Genomic DNA, 9,972 nt, shown 5'->3' on the forward strand with positions numbered 1-9,972 from the left:
ATCGCTAGCACGCACTGATAAGGAACGGATGTGTGCAGGCGCACGTGCACTCACACACACGCACAAGATAGTTGCCTGGGGTGGTACAACTGTGCAAATGGAAAATCCCAACTCCTATGGGAAATGCATTAAAACCTAATATAATCACTGAGAAGCAGAGTTACAGTGGCAGAGGGGATTTCTTCCATGGAAAGCCGTTCTTTTTATTGCATATTGCCACCAGTGCTAGGAATCCTAGTCACGGTCCTAGGCATTACGGCAATACAAATAACGCACCATCACAATCATCATTGAGGTATGCTATAATACAGGCAGACACGGGAGTGCAAGGAAACAATGAGACAATATTGGGCAGCTTCACTGACGACGGTCTTAGTTCCCGTAAGTGGAACGGGGACCTGGTTAAGCGAGGTGCACCCTAGTGATTCGACCAGGAGATCCTCGTTCTGTGCTGCAGAGCAAGGCAACAGCCCCAGCTCTCTAAGTCCCTGGTGATCAGATCTTGAGGAAAAGTCTTCCTGACTCCAGATCTGGCAATTGCTTCAACACCAAGCTTGTGAGCAAGGCTCACCAGCCAAACACGTAACAGGTAGGATTCGTAGTCCTACCTCAAAACACTGGCCCACCCAAACAGATGCTGCTCCTCCACCTCCCACCTGGCCCTCGCGAAGCCAGGTTGGGGAAATACAACTTGTCAATTGTGCCTCAGGGGGAAAAAACGACAGCAGAGTAATAGTAATTCCACCTGCTTATGCGAATGCAACAGATTATTTTTTCCACTATAACTTGCACCTCGCTTTCAACCTTGGTGATTTCCATTCTCTGGAGGCCATGCTTTTGATTCCATATTTGGGGCACTCTGAGGTCACCTACGCAGAAACCTTTTCTTTTGGTGATAAGGGAATTGGGAGGGTCATCTCATAAGCATAAATATTTTCCAACAGGCCATGGCACTTATCTGTTCAGCTCTGAGGCACACTAGTCCTTGAGTTTGGGGTCACATTTTGCCATTTGGGGAAAACAGAAAGATTGATTATGCTGACACTGAAGGAAAATCCTTGCAGCTCACCTCTTGTTTCTTATGAGGTTTTCTTCCACTGCTTATCGGAGTCTAATCTGTCACTTCCTCTCCCCTATCACAGATTCATTTGCCTTTACTTTCTTCACATCACTTTATATTTTCACGTTTAGCATTATGATTTCAAGGAAATGTGACTACCTTTTTCAGTCCCCCATGAAAGTTTTTCAGTGCCCTTTTCAGGGACCTATTGGAGAGACAGCTTTTCCCTGAGGTCTCCTCACAAGGCAAAAAGCAGCATGACCCCACAACAGATTCAGACCAAATGGCATGGCACATCATGTGTGGGAGAATGAAAGATCCAGATCCCTTCCATGCATCAGGGAAACCCCTGGTTAGGGTCACACTGATCTGATAAAGGCTCCTTTGAATCCAGTTCTTATTCTGATCCTGAATAAATGTGTTCAGCTGGCGACACTCGGGCACTGGAGGTGACATCTTGGAATCTCCAACCTTGGGTCGCTTCAACGATGCTCCCGTTGAGTACTTTGATTAAAACTTTCCAGCGGGTCGAGTGTTGAGTGATGTGATCCTCCACGATGCACAGATCAGGCTTCTTTCGCCAGGTAATGGGAAGGGTGTACCCCTATAGTTTTGCTCTGAATGAGAACTTCCTGAGTCCTGCCTTATTCATCAGGACAACTGGATTAATCCACCAGAGATATACCTCATGATGTGACCAAAAGGTCTATGGGCCTGATCGTGGTCCCGTATACACATATAGCTTCGTTTGGTGGCATCATTTTGGGTTTAGACGAAGCAGCAATCTGGATCAGGCATTGTCTGTTCCACCCACTGGTACTAACAGATGACCCTCCACATTTGGTAGCTATGGCAAGCTTTCCCCTCCATATAAAATCGAATGTTGCCTCAAAATATACCACGCAGACTGTTCCATTAATGAAAAAGATGACAAGATCATACATGGGAGGAGAAGGTGGAACTTGCACTCTGTTAATGGGTGCATGGATTTTGGTAGCACTAGTCCCCCAAGCAAAGGACTGCTTAAGAAGCTATCTGACTATGGGAGCAGCAGTGTCTCCTAGGGGTACAGGACAGCAAGCCAGGAACTCCCGAGTTCTAGTTCCAGCTCTGCCACTGTTTTGCTTTTTGGGACCTTGAACAATGCTTGTGCTCCAGTCTTCACCTATCAGATGGGTGCAATCCTTACCCATCTTGCAGGGAAACTAAGTATTTTAGTTCAGTAACACTTGCTAAGCACAGGTTATTGGATAGAAGCTGCCACGCTAGTGCAAAATATTAAACTGCACATTGTAATAATACTTTATAAAGATACAGCATTTTTCAGCTAAGGAGTTCAAAGTACCTTAGGAGACATATTAATGAATTCAACAACCACCCTTTCTGATTATCATACCCTTTTCACTGATAGCCAATTGGTCAGGGGGCTGGGGCACAATACTTGTGAGGAGAGGCTATGGGAACTGGGTTTATTTATTCTGAAGAAGAGAAGACCAGTCAGGGGGGACCAGCAGGCACTGGGGGAGTCCCTGTTCCCCCGAGCACGACCAGGAGTGACCAGGAATAACGGTCACAGTCACGATCTGGCAGAGGGGAGATTCAGACTAGACATCAGGAGATGCTACTTCACGGTCAGGGCGGCTAGGGTCTGGGACCAACTTCCAAGAGAAGTGGTGCTGGCCCCTACCCTGGGGGTGTTTAAGAGGAGGCTGGACGAACACCTTGCCGGGGTCGTTTGACCCCAGTACTCTTTCCTGCCATGGCGGGGGGTCAGACTTGATGATCTGCTCAGGTCCCTTCTCACCCTACTAACTATGAAAGTATGAAGACTGAGCGGGGATTTGATAGCAATCTTCACCTCCCTGCAGGGGGGTTGCAAAGAGGATGGAGCTGGACTGTTCTCACTGGGGGTAGATGATAGGACAAGGAGCAATGGGCTCCAGCTGCAGCAAGGGAGGTTTAGGTTGGATATTGGGAAGAACTGTCTCACAAGGACGGTGGTGAAGCACTGGAACAAGTTACCTAGAGAAGTAGTGGACTTTCATCCTTGGATTTTAAGACCCAGCTTGACAAAGCCCAGGCTGGATGATCTAGTTGGGGCTGGTCCTGCTTTGAGCAGATGGCTGGACTACTAAATGACTCGCTAAGGTCCCCTCCAACCCTCACTGGCTGTGATTCTCCAAAAACCAGCACTGGAAGATTGCTCCAAGACGATGAGCAGTGCCGGGATCAGAACCAGAGTTCCAAACTCCTAGTCTGCGTCCCTGACCGTGGGATGTTCCCTTCCTTAACCTGAAGATACCAATCGCTTCAGAAACTTGTAGTCAAGATTTGATCTTGCTTATCATAAAGGAAACTACCAATGTTAGGAAACTGCTTTTCATGCTGACGTATAGGGCAACATTTTTTATAACGCTAAAAAATGTAGATAGAATTTAAATACCGTTCTGTAATCCATGGCTAACACACACAGCCAAGAGTTGCCTGAAAACTGAAGATAGCCAGTGTTCGCTCTGCTCAGGCACTCATCTGTCTCATTTGCCATGAAGTCCCTGACAGGTTTGTTTTAATTTTAGTTTGCTATGCCCTATGCTTCTTGGTAAGCGCTGACCAAGTCTGAAACTGCTACCAGGTTGAAATACGTGTGCTTTAGCAGGCTTGGTAAGAAATGGAAAAGCAGAGATTGCATGAAAGATGTATTCAGAGGTGTTCAATGGCATTCATTGTATTTTTTTTCATCCTTGTACACAGAAATCATTGGGTTCATCATTGTCTTTGGACTGATCAGCGGAAGTACAACCTTGCCAACAATAGCTACAAATCGAGAATGGAATATAAAACTGGAACCCCTAGCCTGGCTTAAGAATAAGGCAACCAAACTGTTTCAAGACTATGTAAGTATAAGGTAGTTTTTGGTGTTTATTTTTCCAGAAAGCTCTTTAATATCTTACAATAACTTAAGACAATTTGGGAAAAGCGCTTGGTTCAGGTTGTTTCTAAAGAAGACAGAATCGGGTCTTTGTATTCTAGACCGAACTGCTTTTAACATATAGCGGTGTCACAGCACTTAGGAGAGTACGGCTTGGAGAGTCCAGTAAGGAAAGAAGAGCATGTTTGATTATTACTTCCAGTAGGTACCAAGTTTTTGCTCCCAAGCTTAGGTTCTGCTGCCAACTTTTTCCTTATGTCCCTTTCTCTTAAGGCTTCTTTCTGCCCGTTCCCCTCTGCCAACAGTTCCAGCAAGGCCTTTTGATCTGGAAAAAGACCCTACTTTAATTCCTTCTGACACTGGGAACCCTCTGGATCCCCTGCACATCCATCACTGCAGTTACCCTCATATCAGATCCCCGGACACCAGCTCCCTTTCAGCTTCCTTGGTCACTTCCAGCTGAGTAATTCTGTTGGGTGTTGGGCCCACCCTAGAGACCTCTCCTAGCTGTAGTCTTCCTCCGACCTTCTTGGTGGAGTCCTCTTCCCCTGAGCTATCATTATCTGGTGCCTGGTCGTCTGATGTGGCCGCAACCTCAAACCCATCACTTGCAACCTTATAACCAGACATAGGTGGGGGCACTGCACCTGGAGACAGGGCCACAGCAACAGTACAGAGCCCACTTCATTCCACCATTTACAAACTTTGAGGGGCTTGACACTACGATAATATTCTGTTAACTGCATTATTCCCTTACTCAGGAAATGCAGACTCGTTGCTTGCAGTCCAACTTTCCCATCCCTGAGCTCATCGTCTGATTTCAGTCTCCCACCCCGCAGCTTCTTGCCCCATTTTCCTTTGTCAGCCAGTTCCAGAGTCCCTCTGTATCCTTGTCCAATCTGTTTTTCCTGCCTCAATTGGCCCCCAGTCTGTTTCTGCACCCCACTCCTCTGTCTCTTAAATCTTATCTCAAGCTCCCTGTCCTTTGCTTGTCCCATGGCTCTCAGTCCCAGTGTCCTTGCCCAGCCATCTCTGGTCCACCTGATTAGTTCTTTATCCTATTCAGCCTGGGTTTGAGTTAGGTAGCTTTCTCCTGTGCGAATCGTGGGTGTAAGCTGTGGGATCACGGACACTACAAAGGAACAGCCTCCATACTCCGGGTTCTGGTGCTAGGTACCCCAGCAGGAAGGAGGAACAATTTGAAGGCAAATCCTGCTCAGCCTCTATCGTCCCAGGATGAAGTGTGCTCAGGTGACCTGTGCTGTTGGTGCAGGTGCAGTCCAGCTGCAATGCAGGAGCGGCTGGGTTGTGGGAGGCAGCTCGAGGGGTGGGAGCCTTCAGAAAGTCTCACTGCCAAACTCTACCATGCCTCCGTTTCTCCACCTCAATGGGCTTCCAGTCCTGATCTCCTTCCCTCTGCCCACCTGTTTCTCATAGCTTAGCTTTCCTAGTCTGTTCGCCCCACAGGTTGCACCTACCAGGGACCTTGGTTGAGCTAGTTCCAAAATCCATCACTTGTTCTTTATGCAACTGAGCATGAAATAATTACACTTTCTAAAAACTCTCACACCTTGGCCAAAGAGGGGGCTCTGTTTTTCTTGAGAATGGGCAAAGGCACATCACTGACAAAGGAAATGTCCCTGACAGTTTTGAATTCCCTGCTCCAAAAAAATAAGGCTTCTCAAAACATTTCACTAAGGCAAAAACGGTTTTCCAAAAATAACTTTTTTGAAACCACCCATTATTTTTGGTGAGACTTTGCAAAATAAAAAATAAAATAAAATAAAAAAGATCAGCCTGAAATTTCTCCCATGGGACATTCCAACACACATTGTTAAAATTTGTCAAAGTGAATAGCAGCAAACAAGGACATATGATAGAAAATGCTAGACTATATATTTTACTATATATATAAACATATATTATAAATACAGCAGATAACATTACCTATTATTTATATATATTCATTTAAAGGACCATAAGTATTAATCCAGATATTGAATATATGTGCACTGAAACAAAAATGAAGTGTGCTTGTTACTTAGGGGTGATGGAAACTACCGTGGAATAATATAAAACATCTCATTTGTTGTTTCTTTCCGCTGTCCCACAGGAGAGGTGTACTGAGATAAAAAGTCACGTCAATCTGACTACCTCGGCCTGCATGCTCCAGTACTCGGCCTGTGATCCAAAGCAGGCAGACAACTATAACCAGATCCTGCATTTTTATTACTGTTCTTTAAACCACAGCAAAAGTATTTTTACTTTTTGTAACATAGGTACCACCATTACAGCAATTACCAACCAAATGAAGACAACATATTCACACCTGGGTAACACGAATCACCAAAACTGCAGAAAATGTCTCGATATCCATCACAGCAGTGACTGGGCCAAGCAAATTTACTTCTGGAAGGTTTTCAAGGAATATGTAACCTGTATGAACCAAGCATATCAGTCCCTTGAAAAATCCTTACAGGGTTAGAGAAAAAATATTTAAATTTGGGGTGTTCTGAGTTTCTGGTTAATTAATGATTCTACGTATTAATTTAATGTCAGAGACAGAATGAATAATTTACCTACTTTTTATATTTTTAGTAAAGGATCTGTTTTAAATTTAAATATTTAAAGCGTACATTTTTAATTTATTGATATTTATTGTAAATCTATTTATTCTGTATTTATTTGTACTAGGTGCACTGACAGGGCAGATTAATATACCTAAAATGATTTAAATAATGGATTTTAGTCAGCAATAGGACACCTTGATTTAAAATTATTTCAGTCTTGCTTGTATTTGTGCTGTGTAGTTGTTTCCTGTCAGATTTTTGGTCTAACTGTGTAATTAGTTTTGACAACCAGGAGAATACTTTATACATTTATTGAAACAATTGTACCCCTTAAAACAACTTTATTTTTACATTTACATTTTATGATTAAATGGGGAATGATGCATTCATTTCTTTCTTAGGAGATGATTTTGAATCGTGATGTGTGTTAATCTGCACCTGAATTAAAATTGGAATTTAATTAAAATGCACAGAAACATCTGTGCCATTTTGTCTTTCATAAAACTATCTGGATATTTGGAAACTACCTGAATATTTTGTATGTAATTTTACCAAGGTATGCTCTGCATTTAAAACAAAGTATTTTCTTAAATAAAAGGAAAATTATTTGAATTTAGTAAATTGAAGCAACTTGTTTCTAGTCACCACATCATTCAAGGTTTCAGAACTGACAGATCTTATTTTATGCCAGCTAGTTTTTTAGGCCTGGACTGGAAGAAAGGTAACAAGCTTTCCTGCTCTATTCATTCCCAATTAATTTCTCAAGTTTAAGTGAGCTTCTCTACATTTGAATTAAACAAATTGAAATGAGGTAAATACTTCCTTTGCATCTGCAGAAGGAACTACTTCTGTCAAGCCTTGCCTTAGCACTTGGCCAATGACCTCCTCTAATACACCAGCTTGACTTTAATACCTCAACACCAAACATACTACTCAAATATTACTATTTATTTAGTTAGCTTCTGCCTTAACATACATTGCCTTAACATACATTGCCAGTTTAGAAATTCCAAGTAAATATTTTTATTTTTAAAAGAGAAAATGTGTTCAAAAGCAATCTAATTTAACCCAAAAAACTCTGATTTTTTTTTTAAGTTACTTTGTACATCATCGTTGGGTTCAGAACTGCAAAGTGCCCACTCTTGCCCCCCCAGCAAAACAAGGGTCCTTGCTCAGGGAGAATGCTTTGCTGGGAGTGTCCAGCAAGATGAGATCAGGCTGGATCTGTCCTCCCACTTCCATTGACCGTCTTTCTTGTAGAGCAGCTGCAGACCGTCCCAAAGGACCTCACTCCGCCATGAGTTCAGCTCGTAAGTTTTGAGCGCATCACCCTGCAGAGTGCTAAGATTAATATAACTGCCATAAGTACAATGCCCCAGGACCTTCAGAGTCTCTTGCTACAGGAAAAATCCATTACTTACCTGAGAGAAGCTGTAATCTTTTGAGATGCTGGGGTCAGGGTGGATCTTGCCATAGGTGCAACACATGCATGGAGTTTTTCTGGCATGACAGGATTCACTGGAGCGTGCATGCAGCCTGTGGGCTTTTGACCTCTGTAGAGAACGTAGGAGCTGCTAGATGGAGCAATGAGGCCAGTTCTTTTTCCAAAAGGCTTTTCTGTGAGAAGGGCCACTGACAAGGGAAGGGGAAATGAATCAGGTGGTGGCTGCAAAGGGTAACATCCAGCACTCACTTGTACGTCAGGGTCTCTGATGATGCCTGAAGGAACGGGGAGAGGCAAATTCTGAAGGTTGCCTGTAGGCTTTAGGTCTGGACAGGACTCCAGATCTTCTCATAAAAGCTAGTGCCTGTGGGACAGTGGTACAATGGAGCAGGAGCATGCAAGGTGCCATCTGAAAGATGCCATCCCTTCCCTGGTGGGTCTTCAGGTTGGCAGCCCTGAGGATGCAATGTGTTTGCTGCTTTTCAAGGGTCCTGAAGCATAAATGACCAAGGACCTCTGCGTTGCTGAGAAATCCTTTGATCCTCCCAGGAGGGCAAACAATCTTTTTTTTGCTTCCTCCCTTTGTTTTTAACTACTTAACTGAACAGCATTAATAACTAAATAAGGGAAGAAAGTTTTTCTTTAAGAAAGGAGTACGGTTTGTTTGAAACCCAGGCCAAGCAACAGGGTCCAAGGCAGTTCAGTTCTGTCTCAGCAAGGAGGAAGGGAGGGCTGCTGGCTGCTCTGTTCCTTGGAAGTGAACCTTTCATGTCCTGGCTGCACATTTTTCTACTGGCTCCTCCGGCAAAAACACCAACCAAAAACTCAAACACATCCGTACCAACAAAAAAGTTTATTTGGGTGCAGTGGATGCGCACTAGCTGTGAGGGCTGTGCTTTTTGCCTTTCTCCCTTCCTGACATCCCCCTCACACCTCCCCACTCTTGGCCACATGCGCAGGCTTCTTCTTGCGCAGGGCTTTCCACCTCCTGTGGGAAGACGGTGCTGGTGGAGGGGGGACTTTCTTTTATTGCTTTTCTCTTTTGGCTTAAGCTTGGGGCTGCTGCCTTGTCAGCAGCTCCGGGGGTGCCAGTACTTGATGAATTACACGGAGATTGAAGCTGGGGCAGAAGCACAGCCCCTCAAGCTGCATCCAGCCCTGGCTGTGACTCCAGTGACTCAAGCCTGTGCAGAAAGATGGGGGTAATCCCCTGAGAAGCATGTGGGAGAAGTGACATGCAGTCTGGCTCCTGGCCCATGGAAAGGGAAGAGCCTAGACCACTGCGCCTAGCTGAGGCCCCATTAGCCAAGACAAGCCCAAAGCAGTAGCTGCCAGTCGAGGGAAGCAGCCAGAAGTGGCAGCTTCCTGCTGAGGGACTGGCTGGTAGAGAAGGGCCCTCCCCTCCCGAGCCCACTTCCCTCTTGGCCTGACTTGGCCCCAGGCAGTGACCGACTTCACTCCTGAGCCGCTCAGGGCAAACATGCTCAGGTGGAGCGACGGCTGTAGAGGCAGTGCTGCGTGAGGTGCTCACAGCATGACCCTGACATGTATGGGGTGTTTGGGTGCCATACAGGTGGGTTTTGACATCCAGACAAAGGAAGAAATGAAGTACTTGCAGGCACAAGGTCATAAAGGGATGAGAACAGAAGAGGTCACGCAAAGGTGGAGCAACTTCATCTGCACCGATCCTTCATCTGCATCACATACAGCCAGCAAGGGAAAAAGAAAAGCCCAGACGTGGTTCTGTTGGAAAGGTGCCAGTAGGAAAGAGAAAGACTGGACTTGTGCCCCAAATGCTCTCTCTGATTAACACTAATTTTCTTTGGCTTAATGCCCAGTATATGAAACACAAGGCCATTTGTCATATGGCCAGAGAATTTCTACTGTATTTAGAGGTCCAGGGACAGAAGTAAAATGATAAGTTTGCTCACTGCTTTTTGGTAGAGATGACTGCTCTTACAAGTTTCAC

At 44.8% G+C, this 9,972-nt stretch overlaps 1 protein-coding gene across 1 annotated transcript in view; it reads right to left on the reverse strand.

Annotated features, from left to right (window-relative positions):
- MLXIP (MLX interacting protein) overlaps positions 1 to 9,972 on the reverse strand; it is a 75,410-nt gene that overhangs the window by 3,469 nt on the left and 61,969 nt on the right. The window lies entirely within an intron of this gene.

The sequence above is a fragment of the Crocodylus siamensis genome, chromosome 9 (genome assembly GCF_052110815.1).
Source record: "Crocodylus siamensis isolate JL-2025a chromosome 9, ASM5211081v1, whole genome shotgun sequence".
Taxonomy (NCBI): Eukaryota; Metazoa; Chordata; order Crocodylia; family Crocodylidae; genus Crocodylus; species Crocodylus siamensis.